This window comes from Rhinolophus sinicus, chromosome 15 (assembly GCF_057876585.1).
Source record: "Rhinolophus sinicus isolate RSI-liver-muscle chromosome 15, RSI-T2T, whole genome shotgun sequence".
NCBI classification, from domain to species: Eukaryota; Metazoa; Chordata; class Mammalia; order Chiroptera; family Rhinolophidae; genus Rhinolophus; species Rhinolophus sinicus.
In genome coordinates this window covers 96,158,489-96,174,413 of record NC_142515.1, presented here as the reverse complement: position 1 = coordinate 96,174,413, position 15,925 = coordinate 96,158,489, and the positions used below count along the sequence as shown (strand labels likewise).

General features: G+C 39.9%; 1 protein-coding gene and 1 pseudogene across 1 annotated transcript in view; both read right to left on the bottom strand.

Moving 5' to 3' along the window:
• The window catches only part of LOC109454375 (uncharacterized), a 54,887-nt gene that overhangs the window by 22,943 nt on the left and 16,019 nt on the right, over nt 1–15,925 (bottom strand). The gene's annotated exons all lie outside the window — the stretch shown is intronic.
• LOC109454318 (FACT complex subunit SSRP1 pseudogene) lies at nt 12,000–14,084 on the bottom strand (annotated as a pseudogene).

Genomic DNA, 15,925 nt, shown 5'->3' with positions numbered 1-15,925 from the left:
CGTAACAGGCATGTTGCCAGGCTTTGGAAGGCCTTGGGCCAATGATCCCAGGCGAAAACAGTAAATATTGTTTGTCCAAATGAACTGGCTCTTCAGCCAGACAAACAATATTTTTTTATCACCGTAACTACTGGACCCTCCCAGAACTGGCCTTTCCCTGAGGGGGAGGCAGGAACAAGGAGCTTGGCTCTAAGGTACATCTGAAAAAATATACGACAGACTTCAGTTGGCAGTGTGCATTTCGTCATTTTGTCATTTGTCATTGGTGATTCTTCATCATGTTAACATTTTGGGAACTCATATACAACACACAGCTTACAACACCAGGAGACACCCTGACTTCCAGCCACAGACCTGGCGAGGTATGGCTGGTTCCCAATCTCTTCAGTGTTGTTCTCCATGGTTAGCCTTCTTGAGAACTGGTTAGCATTTAGGAAACTTGTATGCAGCTTGAAGCTTGTAACATCAGGAGATGCCCTAACTTCTAGCAACAACAACAGCAACGGCAACAGCAGCAACATTCTTGGGACCTAGCAAGCAGCAGTGGGAGACGCCTCAGCTTTCCCAGCTGCAGACCTGGCAAGATTTTGATTCTTGACCTTTCCACTGTTGTTTTTCCTACGGTTTGGTGAGCTTTTGGCATCTATTGTAATAGTTGCTAACCTCTAGAGTTTATTACTGCTTTTAGATACTTCTTATTGATTTTATTTGTGTATTTAGTCAAGTGATTTTTGATCAATTGTAAACATATATTGAGATCTCTTAAACTTGTATGTGTGTTTACTCCTTTGACACAACATTGTTACCAACATATATAGTTTAGTCTTAACCACCTTTACTTCTGTCATTAGCACATTCTTTTTTTTTTCCTTTTTTTTTTTTTTAAAGATTTTATTGGGGAAGGGGAACAGGACTTTACTGGGGAACAGTATGTACTTCCAGGACTTTTTTCCAAGTTAAGTTGTTGTCCTTTCCATCTTAGTTGTGGAGGGTGCTGTTCAGCTTCAAGCTGTCCTTTCAGTCTTAGTTGTGGAGGGCGCAGCTCAGCTCCAGGTTCAGTTGCCCGTTGCTAGTTGCAGGGGGCGCTGCCCACTATCCCTTGGGGGAGTCGAACCGGCAACCTTGTGGTTGAGAGGACGCGCTCCAACCAACTGAGCCATCCGGGAGCTCAGCGGCAGCTCAGCTCAAGGTGCCGTGTGCAATCTTAGTTGCAGGGGGCACTGCCCACAATCCCTTGCCGGACTCAAGGAATTGAACTGGCAAGCTTGTGGTTGAGAGCCCACTGGGGAACCGGCAGCCTTCGGAGTTAGGAGCATGGAGCTCTAACCGCCTGAGCCACTGGGCCGACCCCAGCACATTCTTTTAAGTGCCTGCCTTTTGCTATTGCATACTGCTAAATAAATGGATTAGATATTGCTAAATAAATTAATTAGCCGCTCTCTAGCATGTCCCTGCCTTTTCTTTTCCCTGCTCATTACACACGAACAACTTTTATTGATATAATGCATATACTGTGCACCTCGTTAAAGTGTACAATTCAAAGATTTTCATGTTTGTATATGTGTGCATCACCCCAATTTATGAACATTTTTATCATATCAAAAATAAAAACCCTCTCCCCTTTAGCTATAATTCCCAAACTTCTAATTTTTCTCTCTAATCCCCAGCCCCAGGCAATCACAAGTTTACTTTCTGTCTACAGGTTTCTCTATCCAGGGCTTTCATACGAAAGGAATTCTATTATCTATGATCTTTGTGATTGAGTTCATTGATACAGCATAATTTTTTCAAAGACATCATGTTGTAACATGTTTCAATACTTCATTTATTTTTATGGCTGAATAATATTCCATTGGATGGATAAAACACGTGTTATCTATTCATCCATTAATGTACATTTGGTTTGTTTTCACTTTTTGGCTACTGTAAATAATGTTGTTATAAACTTCATGTACAAGTCTTTGTTCAAACTGTGTTTTCATTTTGGGGGGCATATACCTGTGAGAGGAATTGAGGAATCATATGGTAATTTTAAAGTTTAATATTTGAGAAACTTCCGGATGGTTTTTCACAGTGGCTGCACCATTTTATATCACACTACCCATGAGGGTTCAAATATCTCCGTGTGTCCTTGACAACGTTAGTCATTGTCTCACTCTTTGATTCTAGCCATCCTGGTGGTTGTGAAGTAGTTATCTCAGTGGGGTTTTGATTAATGACTTCATTTCACTTTAGCATTTCGTGGGTAATGATGTCCAGCATTTTTTACATGCTGTTGACCATTTGTCTACCTGCCTTGGAAAAAGGTGTATTTAATTGAGTTGTTTGATTTTCTATAATTAAGTTATAAGGTCTTTAGATACAAGTATCTTATCAGATATATTTGCAAAATTATGCATTCTATGGGTTGTATTTTCACTCTCTTGCCTAAAAGAATTACTTGTATAAAATAATATTGAATGTCAACTGTCACTAAAAATTTTTAAGGGGGAAAAGGTAAAGGGGAATAAGAGGATCAAATTTCCAGGTATAAAACAAGTAAGCTATGGGGATGTAATGTACAGCGTAGGGAATATAGTCAATAATATTGTGATAGCGTGGTACGGTGTCAGATGGTTACTGGACTTATCATGGTGATCACTTCTTTAGGTATATAAACTATGGTGTACACCTGAAACTAATATAATATTATATGTTAGCCACATTTTAATAAAAATCTTTTTTAAAATGTATGTAAAGGGAAAAACACAAAACTTAAAAATATATGGCTATAAATAGGAAAAACAAAAACAAAAACCCCAAAAATAAAATAATCAGTTTTTTGGGGGATAGAAAGTATAGCATAAGGAATACAGTCAATAATATTGTAATAACTATGTATGATGTTAGATAGTTGCTAGATTTATCAGGGTGATCACTTCATAAGTTATGTAAATGTCTAATCACTATGTTGTACACTTGAAAGTAATATATTGTCCGAGTATGTCAACTGTAATTGAAAATAAAAAAAATTATTTCAAAAATTTACTTGTAATTGTGGTGATATGTAAATGCTACAAAATTTACACTTTGTAAGTATATCGTTCAGTAAGGAGGACACTGACATTGTAAAACCAATCTCCAGGAATACTTTCAGCTTGCAAAACAGGAACTCTGAACCTTTTAGACACAACTCATTAATCTCTCCTCATCCCAGCTCCTGGCAACAACCATTCTACCTTTTATCTCTATGAATTTGACTATTCTCGGTATCTCATATAAATAAAATCATATACTGTTTGGTGTTTTATGACAAGCTGATTTCACTTTCATCCATGTTGTAGCATGTGTCAGAATTTGCTCTTTTTTTAAAGCTAAATGATATTTTGTTGTATGGATGTGCCAACTTTTTTTTGCTCCATTCATCTGTTGTTGAATACTTGGGTTACTTCCACCTTTCAACTGTTGTGAATAATGCTAATATGAACACGAGTAAACATACATCTGCTTGAGTCCTGATTAAGAACTCAGTTCTTAATTTTTTGATGAACTGCCATGTTGTTTTTCAAACTGGCAACACAGTTTTATATTCCTAGCAATGGTGCAGGAGGATTCCGAAGGGTGTTCTCACTTTCTGGATGGTGTCCTTTGAAGCACCAAAGTCATTAATTTGATGAAGTCTCAACTACCAATATTTTTTCGTTATTGCCCTTTGTGTCATATCTAACAATATTTTGCCAAATCCAAGGTCAGGAATTTTTTCCTGTGCTTTATCTAAGTTTTTTGTAGTTTTGTCTGATCTTTGAACCTTTTTGGTAAACTCTAGTATGTGGTGCGACATAACAGTGCAACTTGTTTGTTTTGCATGCCATTGTCCAGTTGGCTCAGCACCAATTTATGAAAAATATATAGGACAAAAAAATTATTTCCCCATTCTGGGTACCTTTTTCAAGTATCAGATGACCATAGATATTGGGGTTTATTTTTCAAATCTCAACCTATTCCACAGACCTGTATGGTCTATCCTTGGGTCAGTACCACACTATCTTGATTCAAAAGTTTGAAATCAAGACATGTTAGTCCTACTACTTTGCTTTCTTTTCTAATAATGGCTTGGTAATTCTGGTTCATTTGCAGTTCCACATAAATTTATGAAACAGCTTGCCAGTGTCTATAAAAATTACAGCTGGGATCAGGACAGGTATTGCACTGAATCTCTAGATCATTTTGTGGAGCAGTGGCATTTCACCCATGTTACATCTTCTGATCTACAAAACTGGAATCTTTACAATTTATACATTTATTAATTTCTTTTGACCATGTTCGGTAGTTTTCATAGTATGTGCTTGTACCTATTTTGTTAGATTTATTTATTTTATTCCTTTTGATTCTATTGTAAATGTATTTCTTTTCTTAATTTCATTATCAGATTGTTCATTGCAAGTGTACAGATACACAATTGATTTTTATATTTTGATCTTGAATCCTACCACCTTGCTGAACTCAATTACTAGTTCCAATAAGCTTTTTTAGTGGGTTCTTTAGAGATTTCTATATACAAGATACCTCATATAGAAGTAAAGATAGTTTTACATCTTCCTAACTAAAATCTGCACACATTTTCTTTTCTTACCTAATGGTTCTGGCTAAAATCTACAGTAAACTGGTGAGTAGAAGTGACAAGAGTAGACGTCCTTTATTCCCTGTCTTCAGGGAAAAGCATTCAGTCTTTCATGATCAAATATGATATTTGCTGTGGGTTTTCCACAGATGTTCACAACGAGGTTCGGAAATTTTCTGTTATTCTGGGTATGCTGAGTGTTATAATTATGAAAGGGTACTGGATTTTGTCAGTTATTTTCTTTGAGTCTATTGAGATAATCTTGCCATTTTTGCTTTTTACTCTATTGGTCTCATTTATTACATTAATAGATTTTGAGATGTTAACCCAAACTTTCAACCATGGAATAAATCCCTCTTGGTGTGTAAGTCTTTGTATATTTTGCTGGATTGTGTTTGCTAGTATTTGTTGAGGGTTTTTGCATCAACATTCACAAAAGAAATAGGTATGCCTCAGCAAATGTGTATGAACGGTTGTCTCCATTCTATTTGTTGAAGAGTTTGTGAAGATTCCATACTAATCTTTGTAAGTTATGGAGAATTGTTTTGAAGTCACCTGGGCCTACGCTTACTTTGTAGGTGGGTTTTATTTATTAATTCAACCACTTCACTTGTTATATTTCTATTCAGATTTCCCAATTATTCATTTTTTTGTTACTTACCTCTTTTTTGTTTCAGGTATACAGAACAACATAGTGATTAGATATTTATATATCTCACAAAGTGATAACCCCAATAAATCTGTTACCACCTAACACTGTACATAGTTATTACAATATTATTGACTATGTTCCCTATGCTGTACTTTAATTTCTGTGACTATGTTTTTAAAATTATAGTTGACATTCAATATTGTTTTATATTAGTTTCAGGTGTACACCAGAGTGGTTAGACATTTATACAATTTTTGAAATGATCCCCCCAATTAGTCTAGTACCCACCTGACACGATACATAGTTGTTCAGATTTTCCATTTATGGTTGAGTTTTTTCAGTTGTTTGTGACTTTCTATGTCTTTGTCCATTTCATCTCAGTTATCTAGTTTTTGGTATATTCATTGAATTCCTTTATAATCCTTCTTATTTCTGTAATGACATTAGTAAGTTCCCCTTTCATCCTGATTCTTTGAGTCTGAATCTTCCCCCCCTTTTCTCTAGATCAATCAGGCTAAAGATTGTTTTATTTTGTTACTATTTCCGTAGAACAAAATAAAATATTTTGTTACTATTTCCATAGAACCACTTTTGGTTTTATTGATTTTCTGTATGATTTTTTTTTTCTATTTCATTTATTTCTGCACTACTTTTCATTATTTCCTTTCTCCTTCTTTAGGTTTGGTACCACATTTTTTCAAGTCTGTTAAGCTAGAAGCTTAAATTATTGATTTGATTTTTTTCTTTGTTAATGTTAGCAAAAGTGACTATAAATTCCTACATATGATCTGTTTTAGATGCAGAACACAAGCTTGGACCCTTTTGGCATGCTATAATTTCTCTCAACATCTCTGGTGGTATTTTTCACTTTTCATGCACCTTTTGCCTGATATTTGTATGATCTCTACAGCTTTCATGTTGGTGCTGTTTGCAGATGTGCCTTTTCTCATGCTTTTACTTTCAATCTACTTTTATCTTTGAATCTAAAGTGTGTTTCCTGTACATAGCATATATTTAGATTTTTTTAAAATTTGTGGTGACAATCTCTTCTTGTTTTGATTATGTAATTCATTCACATTTAATATTATTGATATAGTTGCAAGTACACCTCCTATTTTAGTCTTTGCTTTCTACAGTTCTCATATTGTTTTTAGTTTCTCTACTCTTCCTTTGCCTTTGTAGCATTTTTTTGCATTAATTTTTCCAAATGTAGCATTTTAATTTTTAAATGACTTCACTACATTTTTTGAAGTATTTTTGGGAGGGTTGCTCTACTGTTTAACATACACTTCTTAATTTGTAAGAATGAGCTTCGGGTTTATATTAGCTTAATTCCAGTGATACATGGAAACATTACTCCTATATCACTCTATTCCCCTTTGCCATTTTTGTGGTATTATTCTTATGCAGGTTATATCTGTTAATAATATAAATGAAAAATATAGTTACACTTCTTTACCATCTTTAGTCATTTCCTCAGCCCAGTACAGCTTTGCTCACAACCATGTCCTTTGTGCTGTTAATGGCAAACACATTATACATTTTAGTTTACAACCAAATGAAAAAAGATCAATCAAAAGTTTAAATGTTAGAATACTTTATAAGAAAACCAAATAATTTAATTTTAACCCCAAAGTCTTAGTGTCTCCTTGTGTTTACAGGCTTAGCACAGGAAAGCCCACTAGCATAGAGAAAGCTGCTGGAACCTGATGTAATAAAGGTCCACCCTGTTAGCCATGGCTGGATTTTCCTGATTTCCATCCAGCCAACTGCGCTCTAAATGGCAGAAAACACCTTCATGCTGTGTGCATTTGACTTACTGAACTCACTTGGCTGGGTAGAGATTTTTATGGTAACTGCAGACACTTTAAATGCAGCCTGTCACTTAGAGGTCCATAAGTGACTCGGCTGAATTGTAAAGAATTTCCCCAGTTAATTCAGGACTCCAAAGATTTTAAACCCCTAGAACTCTAGAGCAGGGTTTTCCAACCTCTGCACTACTGACATTTGGGGCGGGATAATTCTTTGTGATAGGGACTGTCCTTTGCATTGTAGGACACTGAGCAGCATCCCTGGTCACCACCCTCTAGATGCCAGTAGTTCGCCCTCCTCCCAATTTGTGACAAGCAAGTGTCTCCAGACATGGCCAAAAGTGTGTGTTGGGGGGGTGGGTGAGGCAGTAAGGGGAGCAGAATGGCCACCACGTACCATGATGTGTGGAAATCTTGGAGGAGGGGTTGGCTGTGTCCCAAGCTGGGAGCCAACAGCAGCTTCAGTCTCACCTGAGGGAAGAGCTGAAGCCCCAGGGCAGGAAACAGGGCTCCCATGAGCAATGGAGGGAGGTCATGACTGGGGGTGAGGTCATGCCCCTCCATGTACGCAGACTGGGCCCCTGGCCTCTGCCGGTTCAGTGAGTCCTGCCCCTCAGGTGGGTTTTGGTCCAGAAGTGCTGAGAAGACTCGCTGACCTGGGTTGAAAAGATTGAAAAAAACTTAAGGGTGTCATGAACTCTCTTCCAAATCATATTTACTTTATTGTATTCATAACGTTCTTTTTCTAAATTAATTAATACATTTTTGCAACAAATATTTATTAAGCACCTGTAATATTCTAGGTGTTGGAGACAATGGGTATCTTCCTCTATTCCTCAGCACTGAAGTATGCTCAAACATCTGCTATCTTAAAGGAAACGAATATGTTAAAATAGCACCTATTTGATCTTCAGTTAAAGTGGTATAGTACATACACATACTCTACACACACATACCACCTACACATACTACAACAAACCTACAAAGATGAATACAAATATGGCTCCTATGAAACTCCAGATAAATCCTCCCCCGCCCCAGATATATTGAAATATAATTGACATATAACATTGTGTAAGTTTAAGGTATACATTGTGATGATTTGATGTACGTATATATCAAAAAATGATAATCACAATAAGATTAGTTAACACATCTATCAACTCACAGTATGAGGGCTGTGTGTGTGTGTGTGTGTGTGTGTGTGTGTGTGTGTGTGTGTGTTTTGTCAGGGTCGGGTAAATTGCACCTTCTTGGAAGGTGGCAGAGCTCCCTTTCCCTTGGGAATTCATTCCTGTGCATTCTTGCAGGCTTAGCTATCCTATGCCTTGTCCAGCCAAGTCCAACAGAAACAATAATACACCATCAGGGTTTTCATATTTTTGAATAACATATTTAAAAAATAAAAACAAATTAAGTGCACTTTTTAAAATTCAATTTTTGGGGGTAACAATAAAATTATGATTCAAGTGTACATCGTCTACATATTGCATTGTGTGTTCACCACCCAAAGTCAAGTCTCTTTCCATCACCATATATTTGACCCTCTTTTCCCTCTGGCAACCACTAAACTGTTGTCTGTGTCTATGAGTTTTGTTTCTTTGTTTCTCTTGTTCCTTTGTTGCTTTCAGTTTTATGTCCCACATATGAATGAAATCATATAGTCTTGATTTTTTTGTCTGCCTTATTTTACTTAACGTGATATTTTCAAGATCCATTCAGGTTGTCACAAATGAAAGTATTTCATCTTTTCTTATGGCTGAATAATATTCCATTGTATGTATGTATCACATCTTTATCCAATTATCTATTGAAGGACAATTTAGTTGTTTCCATGTCTTGGCTACTGTGAATAACGCTGCAATGATCATAAGGGTACATATATCTTTATGAAAAAGCGTTTTGAAATTTTGGGGGACACTTATTACCCAGAAGAGGGAATGCTGGGTCGTATGTATTTCTATTCTTAATTTTTTGAGGCACCTCCATACTGTTTTCCACAGTGGTGCACCAATTTACATGCCCTCTAGCACTGTACGAGTATGAGGGTTCCTTTTCCTCCACAGCCTCTCCAACACTTGTTATTGTCTTGTTGATAATAGCCATTCTAACAGGTGTGAGGTGGTATCTCACTGTGGTTTTGATTTGAATTTCTCTAATAGCTAGTGAAGTTGAGCATCTTTTCATATATCTGTTGGCTGTTTGTATGTCTTCTTGGGAGAAGTGTCTGTTCAGGTCCTCTGCCCATTTTTTAATTGGATTTTTTTGTTGTTGTTGAGTTGTATGAGTTCTTTTCATATTTTAGATATTAGATCCTTATCAGAGGTGTTGTCTACAAATACCTTATCACATTTTCTTGGTTACCTCATTGTTTTGTTGATGGTTTTGATGGTTTCTTTGCTGTGCGTAAGCTTTTTAGTTTTATACGGTCCCATTCATTTATTTTTGCTTTTACTTCCCTTGCGTTTGAGGTCAAACTCCTAAAATCCTCTCTAAGGTCAAGGTCCGTAAGTTAGTCCCAATTCTTTCTTCTATGCAATTTATTGTTTCAGGTCGTATGTTTAGGTCTTTGATTCATTTTGAGTTTATTTTTGTGTATGGAGACAAATTGCAGTCTAGTTTCATTCTTGCACGTGGCTGTCAATTTTCCCAGCACCATTTATTGAAGAGGCTTTCTTTTTTCCATTGTATCCTTTTGGCTCTTTTGTTGAAAATTACTTGCCAATGTAAACTTGGGTTTATTTCTGGACTCTCAATTCTGTCCCATTGGTCTGTGTGTCTGTTTTTCTGCCAATACCATGCTTTTATGATTATGACGCTTTGTAGTATAATTTAAAGTTAGGAAGTGCGATAACTCAAGCTTTGTTCTTTCTTCTCAGGATTGATTTGGCTATTTGGCGTCTTTTGTGATTCCATACATCTGATGATTTTTTGCTGTTGTTCTATTTCTTTTTTAAAGAAGCCATTTGGATTTTGATGGGGACTGCATTAAATCTGTATGTTGCCTTGAGTTAACATGTTTTAACTATGTTGATTTTTCCAATCCATGAACATGAAATATCTTTCCATTTCTTTATGTCTTCTTTAATTTCTTTTAATGTCTTGTAGTTTCCAGTGTGGAGGTCCTTCATGTCCTTTGTTAATTTTATTCCTAGGTATTTTATTCTTTTTGTTGCAACTGCAAAAGGAATTGTTTTTATCATTTCTTTTTCTAAAATTTCATTGTTAGTATATAGGAAGGCAAGGATTTTTGTACATTGATTTTACATCCTGCAACATTACTATATTTGTTTACTGTTTCCAGTAGTTTTTTGTGGTGTCTTTAAGGTTTTCCATGTAAAGAATCATGTTGTCTGCAAAAAGATTTATTGATTTATTAGGTTTAAGGGCTGCTAATTAGTAACCTGAAAACATACAAAAGTATAAAACTGGTCAAAGAAACTAAGAGTTGAATTTTTAAAGACATAAACCAAATTAACAAATGTTTAACTAAACTAAGAAAACAAAGAAAATAAATTACTAAAAACAGAAATAAAAGAGGAGCAATTATAATCAATACCACAGAAATACAAAACATCATAGTAGACTATTATGAACAACTATATGCCAACAAATTTAATAACCTAGAAGAACCAGATAAAGTCTGATAAATATACAACCAACCAAGACTGACTCATGAAAACAGAATATCTGTACAGCCCCACAAGCATATGAGCCATGTGCTTTGTGGGCTCCTTTTGTTCAATATGTGCATGTTCTGAATGAATATCAAATAAATGTCCTCAGAGAATGTCATTAGTGTAACATCATACCTGTTATCCTGGAGCAAGGTGGCTACAATTCATATCCTGCCTGCAGAGACTGTGTGCAGTGGTAATGGTGCTGAGGTTCCCTGAGGGGGAACCAGGTAAAGGTATCATGTCCCTTCAGAGGTGAAGGTCAACTGCAGCTGAGAGGCTGTTGACATAGGCACTGAGCAGACTAGACTTACCCAAATCTCTGGGAGCAAAATATTTACCAATAGCTGAGTGGATGGAGGCAGTAATTTCCCTAATGCCGGGGATTGGAAATAGGGGCTTATTTGGTGCGACCACAGCCCTGAGGTTGCAGTAATCCACTGTGAGGTGTCCCTCATTCTTTCCATGTTTAAGATCAGGACAAACTGGAGCATTAAAGGAGAAGCACTATAAATAATCCCTTCTTTTTAAATAGGTTTCTTGTAAGAGTTTTCAATCCTTCCAGGCCCTGTTTACTTTACACTGGACCATTGTAAGTATTTTAACTGAGGGCTAAAATCTCTGGGGTCCCTTTTTGTGAAGCCAATTAGGAAATGGCAAAGACTTAATATAAGTTTAGTCTATGAATCATTGGTTTGGAGCGTCACAAAAAGGGATTGACTATATGATACTTTAGGACAATTGATGCTATTGACCATGGGGCATTTAGGTAACATCATAGTTCTAGTGGTTAAGGTAAAACATGCCTACTTATCTGGGTGTTTATAAATATTTTTGGCCCAAGAGTTAGGAGCTTCCCCCAGGATAACTGCTTGCTTTATAGGGTTTAAGGACCTCAGCTGAAGTCCAGTTTAAAGCAATCCCTTCGCTGTGCCCCAGTGAGGCAATGGGTGTTGTCCCCTTAACACTGAGGGTCGGGATCTGGGCTGCAGTAGAGGCAGGGCAGCAGCAGCAGAGGCACTGAGGGGTCCTGGGGAGCCCTCTGGTACGATGTGGATCAACCTGCCACTTATTGGCTGCCTTTTCCCCTCTCTCCTTTCTTTCCTTATTTAAATAACTGTTCTTTAGGAAAGCTTGTTCAGATGACACAGAATCCAAAGACTACATTTCATATGAGAAACTGGTTCCAACACATGGGTGGGAAGATTGGGGTGTGACAGTGTGACAGGACAAGTCCAAAGAGAGAGAGTTTTCCTGCTCTACTCATCCGATCCTGACGCGGAGTCTTCTGAGCTGGGGGAGTACTGGCCAGTTCCTCTTCTTCAGAGTCCCTGCTCTGCCTTCTCTTCATTTTGCTCTTGTTCTCTACTGAAGAGCTCTTATCACTGGACACAAACTCTTTGCTCTGGAAGCTCTCATTTAGCTGTCTTGACGACAACTTGGATGACGAGCCCCAAGAGGGCACTGGCTTCTTCTCCATCTTTACCTTTACTTTATTCTTCTTCTTTGACTTGTCCCTCTTGGAAGATTTACCCCACCCCCTTCCTATTCTCTCATGGCTTTTGCATATTCCCTCCTGGCATCCTCAGCCTGCAATCCCACTCCTCCTCCTGCTCTTTGGACATTCCTTTCCAGATCTCGCCTGTCTTCTTGGAAAGATCCGTGCAACTGATGCCGGGATGGTCTGACTTGATCTTCTCTCGGCTGGTGATGAGCCACAGCAGGTAGGCAGACATGGGCCTCTTGGGGGCACTGGGGTCTTTGCCCTTCTTTACCTCCATAGGCTTCTGTGCTCTTGTGATCCTTGGCCATCTTGGTCTTTTTAAGCTGTTTCCATTTCTTCTCCTCCCAGTCACTGTCAGTCACCCTCATTACTGGAGGGGTTGCCAGAGGCACTGCTGTCAAAGTCCTCTGCCAAGTCTTCACCTAGGTTGAATGACTCATCAGTTTCTTCTCCTGAGTCATCACTGCTTTCGCTGGATCTTCCGGACCTTGCCCTCCTCGTTCACCTGCTCCAAGTAGGCATCCTGCAGATGTTCGTCCGAGTCGGATAATTCCTCGTAGCTTGGGTTCATGCCCTCTTTCAATCCTCAGTTTTGGATGTTGAGTTTTTTTGCCTTGAGAAAATCAAACAGCCTCCCATACTCTCGTCCCTCTCAATGCTGCTGAAGGTGTCCTGAGTGCCCTGCCTGGTCTCGATTTCAAAATCAAAGGAACGTGTGCTGGTGTTGCCACAGGCAAAGCTGACAAAGGAGATCTCATCGAAGCTGATGTGCACGGGTGGACACAGATGAAGCCCTGCTCAGCGGCCACAGCATTCCCGAGCTCGCCTTGTGGGAGCAGGTGATGCAGTGGGCCCCGGAGTGCCCTGAAAAGTTGCCCCGGACCGTGTCTTGCAGTTCACCAGCGTCTTCATGACCCAGCTGACCATCTCGTAGAGGGATCCTGACATGTTCGTGGTGAGCCGCCCCTCAAAGAGCTTCCCCACTTCTGTCTCATTCAGTCATCCTTGGAGAAGAGGAGGATCAGGAAGTGGTAATGGGTCTGCCCTGCTTATGGGCGGGTCCAGGTTGATCACAAAGAACATCTGGCGCTGGTCCTTGGGCGGCAGCAAAAAGAGACACAGCACCGAGGTGTAGGGTCCCTTGTAGTCAGAGGTCTCGCCGTGCAGGGACCAGAAGGTGGGGTAGATCCGAGTGTCATATTGGCCTCAGGGAGTCAGATACTGCAGCTCCCAGAAGACACAGATGGTGTCCCCAGTGGCCTGGATCACGTCCACCTAAGACGGAACGTTCTGGGCAAAGGCCTCCGTGGGGTCTGCGCCACCCTCCTGGGTAGGAGGCACACAGAAGTGCACCTCCATGAGATACCTCTGCATCATCATCCTGGTGGAACTCCAATGTCACCTCATTTTTGCCTGTGGTGCACTGAGACACGTTGCTGAGGGGTATCTCGAAGACCGGCTGGTCCCCAATGTCAAACGAAAGCCGCTGCCCACCAAACATCCTCGTTTCCCAGTTCCAGCCCTTCACACATAGGTTCTTCTCCATTTACTCAAGGCAATAGTGAGTTTTGAGGAAATTAGAGAGTTTCTCAAACTCCGATTCTCGGAAGCCCTCGTAGCCCTGCAGACATGGCAATTCTTTGAAAGCAGTTTAAGGCCAGGGCCCAGAGCCACGCGGCGCCTGGTGCCTTCCGTCAACTCCCTGCCTGGACGGTGTCCACTTTGCCCATCTTACTGTTCCTAAAGACGGATTCCCTGACGGCTCAATCTCAGCCGACACTCATTCATGGAGCCTTTCACCCTCCTGATAGATGTCGATGAACTCCAGTATTTCTGCCATGCAGACCTGTCCCTTTTGATCTCAACTAGGAGCTGGGCCCCAATTCCTGGATGGGTGTGCAGACACTCAGCAGGTTGGGAATCTCCTCAAGCAGCAGCCTCATGAGGGCTGTAGACACGCTGGGAGATGGGCAGGAGGGAGGACAGGGACACGGGATGGCGGGGACACTGGGGAAGTTTTCCCGCATGCGTGCCCCGGGGTCCCACCCTCAACTTACATTTTTAAGCCGAAGCAACTAAAAATGTTATTTCTCTCACAGGGAATAAAATTACACAGTGTTTAGGGAAACCAGAGCCAAAGGGCTGCATTTTTCAGTAAATAAAGGATCCAAAAGAAAAAACACAAGTACTGGAATCAGCTCAGATGAGCAGCCTGCTTCCCACAGGACAGAAGGAACGCCACTTTCACAAGGTTCCACATTCCGGACTCTCCAGGTTGAGATAGAACCCCTGGAGTGGGTCAGTCCCTGGGGAAGGAGGGAGGGACACCTGAGCAGCCCCAGGAATGAACTCTGGGAGCACCCATACCCTCCTCTCCCCGGGGAATAATGGAAATGCTCCCTCTCTCAGGCTTCATCTCACAGTGAGGAAACTCTCAGCTGGATTCACTGTAAGGTTCTGACCCAAATGAACTCCCAATTCTTGAACCCTAACCTAGGACAGAGAACTCCTTTCACCGACTTTCTCAATGTGCACAAATTATACTCTGAGCGCACCTGCACTGTGGACGCAAAACTCCTACCTATGTCTAGAAACAGGCCCCGAGGAACCACAACTAAAACCTCAGAAGGAGTATGTATCAACTCCCCTCTTCCACATGTACCTGCACCCCCAGCTCTCCAGGCCTGCAGCTTCTCTCAGTGTAAAGGCCCCTCCACGGTGGGTGTGAGCAGGTAGGACACCTGCAGGGGAGGCTCCCCAGGAAGAACCACTGGGCCTTCAAGTACTTCCCTTTGCAGCGCAAGGGCCTTATCCTGGGTCACTGACCACAGGCCTCTGCTCCCAGTCACACTGCTTTGGATCACGTGGATATTTTAAATGACACAAACCCAGTGTTTGAAGAATGCAGTAAAATCACAGAAACCCAATGTTTACGTGTAACAGAAGGAAGAAAACTATGAGGCATTTTTCAAGTTTGACAAGGAAAACCACAAGTACCCCATTTCCCCAAAAATAAGACCTAGCTGGACAAGCTTTAATGCATCTTTTGGAGCAAAAATTAATATAAGACACGGTCTTATATTATACAAGACCGGGTCTTATAATAAAAAATATATATACACACACACACACATAAGCCATTGTGTGTGTATAAGCGTACATGTGAGTTTTCACAAATGTATAGTATACTGCCATCAAAAGATGGAATACATGCCATCACCCAAGAGAACACTCTTATGGTGCCCATTTGAATGAAACCCCTCAATAATGTTACTTAACACTAAAAAACATGAAAAAGATTTAATTTTCTTTGCTCTTTAATAAAACTTGAAGCTACTACCTGTATTTTACAGTATTCCAGAAAATGTGCTAGAACTCTAAGCATTGAGGATGGAAATGAATCCTGTGAAGAGCAAAACAGGCAGTGGGGGCTGTGTGGTTCATTGAAACAAAAGGCTTCCAGCCACTCAGGTAAGAAAAAGATGTTAAAAATTTCCCACCTCTCCTGTTACACCCAGTTAGGATATTACTCGAAATGATACCCCTCTCTGCAGCTCACTCCAGTTATTCCTTGGATGATTTCCTTACACACCCATATCTCTTTGTGGTGGTTCCACTGGGGAATAGCAATGGACCTTCAGAGATATCACCTTACGCATAAAGTAAACTCGGGATGGGCTA